Raw genomic sequence first — 4,436 nt, forward strand, 5'->3', positions numbered from 1 at the left:
AAAAAAAAAAAAAAAAATCAAGCCATACATGGTAGTGCATTCCTGGAAGCCCAGCTACTCTGAGGCAGGAGGATTGCAAGTTCAAGGCCAGCCTGGGCAACTTAGTGAGATCCTGTTTCAAAACAAAACAAAAAAAAAAGTTTTTGAAGATGTAGCTCAGTGGTACAGTGATATGAAGTCTTTTATATTTGATCCCCATTAACAAAATACACACACACAAACACACACATGAATTTCCTTCTCCTCCTCCTCCTCCTTGTCTCTTCCCCCTCAAGCCCCTTGTAGGACAGTTTTTGCATCTGGCATGTTCCAAAGGCTTACTTACTGAGTAACTAATAAGGCTGCCACAGGGGGGCAGTGTGGTCCCTTGGAAAGTTCCCTGGTTTCAAGCAGGCCAGGGGTGACCTTGAGTCTATTTTCTCATGCATAAAATAAAAATAAATACTTTCTTCAGGATACCATGACTACAAAATGACCTCATAGGTGATACAGCTCTTCAAAGCATACATCTTCAGGAGTTATCTGCAGCATTCTGCAATCTGATGCCATTTCCAATAATAGCCCTAAGTAAAAATCGCCCCATAATAAGGATTGCCAAAAGTTCTGTCATTGTTTTTATCCTCTTAAGTTGTATCCTAGGTACATATGACTCTCAAAGTACAGAATTACCCCTGACTCTCAAAGGACCAACGGGGTTATTCTGAGCTCCTCCCAGTCTCCTTCTCTACCGGAGCAGGAAGATCATTACTCTCCTCCCTTCTGGGATGTAGCACACAGAACACCAGAGGGTGGCAACTCCCCACAGATGACAGTGCCATGGAGGACAACTACGCCTAGGTTGAAATGAGCCAGTCCCCAGTCCTCCTCATTTCCCTCTCTCCCCTCCTCAGGCATTGACGTAAAACCTATGGCTTTTGTAAGATCGAGACCTGAGCTTGCATCCATACTCCACCACCTACCACCTATGACCTTGAATAAGTGAGTGCATCTCTCTTTCCAGATAAAGAGCTATGCTTTCCTTATCTGGAAGCTAGGACACAAAAATAGAACCCACAGCACAGGGCTGTTAGAAGGATGAAGTGAGATAATGTGAATAAACAGCAAAATATTTTCCAAATATTAGTTGTTCTTAGACGTCAAAATAATGAATCTAACTTGATTCTCACCAATCCAGCATGATTCCTGTTTAAACTGAGGCACAAAGAAGTTCCATGAGATTTTCAGAATTATGATGGGAATAGCAGTTTCACTTTCTTAGTCTCTCCCTCAACACTTCACGGTGATGGCAACTGACCCTGAGAAAGTCAATGGTAACCCTTTTGAGATTCTGGGATTCCAAGACCCAGAGAGGGCATATATCTTACCCAACCTCACACAACAAGTCAGTGGCCAGCTCAGGACCTGAAAAGTGCACTGCCCAGTGATCTAACCACTGCCCCCACTGCCCCAGTATTCTGCTCTTGACTGTTTGCCCTTGGATCCCACATATATCCCCAGCCAAGGTACGAGCTGAAAGGGGGAAAATTCTCAAGGAATATTTACTACTATGAAAAGCATTTGAAATATGTTTCTAAATGAAACAAGGGATTTACGAAGAAGCAGGTACAACATGATCCCAGTGTGTGTTTATATATATATTGACAGGGAAAAAAGTAGAAGCTCATGACCCACAATGGTAAAAAAAAAAAACTTTAGCTGGGCACAGTGGTACACACTTGTAATCCCAACAACTCAGGAGGCAGAGGCAGGAGGATAGCATGTTCAAGGTCAGCCTCAGCAACTTAGCTAGATCCTGTCTCACAGTCTTAAGAAGCAGGAGAAGGTGGGGTGGTGCTGAAGATGTAGCTCAGTGGTAGAGCACCCCTGGGTTTGAGTCCCAGTACATACACAAAAAGCTTTTCTCTGTTTGGGGAAATAGTAGGTGAATTTTTTTTATATTTTTATACTTTTATATTTTATATTTTTCCCTTAACACTTTTATGTGTTTCTACATTTCTCCAATGAACATGGTTTGTTTATATGATGACAACAAATAACCCATGTATGTGGTGGGGGTAGGTGGGTCCCCCTTACCTCAGCCGAGATTCTGGGCAGCCGTGGGAAGTGCTTGAGGCCCCAGCTGTCACAGCTTGGGGTTTGCCCCTCTTATGCAACCTGGATTTCACAGAGGTCACTGGTGGCCTCTTCCACCATGAGGTCCATTAGTGGCCTCTGCACTGTTCTCTCTCTCTCTCTCTCTCTCTCTCTCTCTCTCTCTCTCTCTCTCTCTCTCCCCCCCCCCTTCCTCTCCCTTGCAGCCCCCAGCATGGGGATTTCTGAGTGTTCCCTCCTTTTAGTGCACTCTTCCCTGGCCCTCCAAGGTCACAGCTTACCCGGTCTCCTCAGCCCTTCTGACTGCTACTCCTCCAGGACTCTGGCTTTGTAGAAGGGACCTTTCCTCTCTCTTTAGGCTCAGCTGGATGACCTCAGCCAGACAACCTCTGGCACCAGAAGCATAAGAGTGGCCCAAATGTGGCTCCAGAGCTTTGGCCTGTTAGGAATCTGGATGAGGCCTTCAATAAGAACGGTGGGAAGTGAGCCCTTTCTCTCCTCAGTCCCGGCCCACATCCCACCAATCTCCCTCCAGTGTTTGCTCCAAACATGGCTTCCCAGGGCCAAATAATGGTTCAAGGCCAAAACCCATGGCCACTCAGGAAGAAGCCCCTGCCCATCTTTCTATAGCACCCAAACCCTTCTGAAGATTCCACCATCTCCCCTATTTAACTAGGAGATTCCATCATGGGACTCCTGACCTCATGTGACTTCCATGGACTCTTTACTGGTCTCCCTGACTTTGCTCTTTCCCTCTGGACTATCCTAAAACATAGTTTGCGTGGGTAGGATCAGCAGAATGAAGACTGAGCACTTACTATGTGCTAGGTCCTCACTTATTCATTTATTTCTCACAACCACCACGTGAGGGAAGTACTATTCCTATCTCCATGTCAAAGCAGAGAGAGTTTAAGTGCCTCATGAGTTAACTACATCAACTACACAGTCACCATGGTCTAGGAGCTAGGATTTGCATACAGAGAGCCTGCTCTGACTCCAAGGCACCTGCTCTGCTGCATTGCTGTTTCACCTCTTTTAGCACAATTTTCTCAAGGACAAAGTCCCCACCATTCCACTTGGCCTCTGAGGGCCCTCATGGACAGCTCATTTTCACATTTTCAGTCCTATCATTCAATGCACCGAACTGGTGCCCTCCCACCTCTCCATCCTGCCATCTGTGGACTCAAGCCCACCTCCTTATGTCAAAGTGCTCCCATCCTTCAAGCCATCTCAAATGCTTCTTCCTCCATATGGAGCAGGCTGTGCTAAAATGAAGCCACGGTGGGGACAGGCCTGCAACTGGGAGACAGCACACCTGGTTCCCTGTCCTTCTGGAAAGTGATTGGGGGTGGGGATCCCTCACTCTGGGCCTCAATTTTCCCACCTGCACTAGGATGGAGGAAGTAGGACCAGCTCATCTGTAGGAGCCCTTCTTGCTCCAGTATCTTCAAGAGGCCCTGAAATGGAGGTGAGGTTGCCTGTGTTTTTGCATCTCTTTAACATTCATAGAATGAAGAGAATGTCGGGCCTGGGAAGGACTTCGGAGAATAATAATCCCACTCCCTCACTTTCCCCCAGGGAGGAGCAGAGACCCGCCTAACTATCCTGAGAGTGATAGGAGGAGGCCCTGCTTTCTGCCTAGTGGAGGACCCATCTCAGCAGGTCCCCAACCCCCTGCAGAGAAAAGGGTAGGAGGAGCCTGGAAGGGCAAAAGCTGAGAGCCTGGCTCTGGGCCGGGCTTGGCCTGCTCAGCTCAGAGGCCTCAGTAGTTTTCCATAACCAGCAGGCCAGCAGCCCAGGACATGTGCTCCCCTCTCCCCTGGCCCTCCACATTCCTCTGCACATTCAGGCAGCAAAGCAGCATTCAGGGCTCTGCTGGGCGCTGGGAAAGAAAGGGGAATAGGGGCAGAAACCCAGATATACACAAAGACTCCAGTTAAGGGTACAGATAAGCCACAAACACAGACCCAGAGAGATTACACAGATCCAGATAAGATGAAGGTTCCCAGGCACAAAGGACAGAGATCCAGTACACCCACCCCTCCAGAGATATCACAGACCCATTCCTCAGAGGCACGTGCAAACAAGACCATCACAGAGATAGCTGTCCCATGCAGAGACACGCACAGGCACATTCACATCCCAGGTCTCCCTTAGCCCCAGCAGACCACCTGCTGGGCCCCTGCCATCCTCCCTCCTGCCCCTGAATTCCTATACTGGATGTGTACTCCAAACATTGGTCAAGTCTTGAGTTGGCCCTGTCCTGGGAGGCAGGACAGGAGTTAGACAAGACCAGGAGCCAGCCAAGCTCCTGCTCTCTTAAGGAGGTATCATTTTTTAATTCT

The sequence above is a fragment of the Marmota marmota genome, unplaced genomic scaffold, assembly GCF_001458135.2.
Source record: "Marmota marmota marmota unplaced genomic scaffold, marMar, whole genome shotgun sequence".
NCBI lineage: Eukaryota > Metazoa > Chordata > Mammalia > Rodentia > Sciuridae > Marmota > Marmota marmota.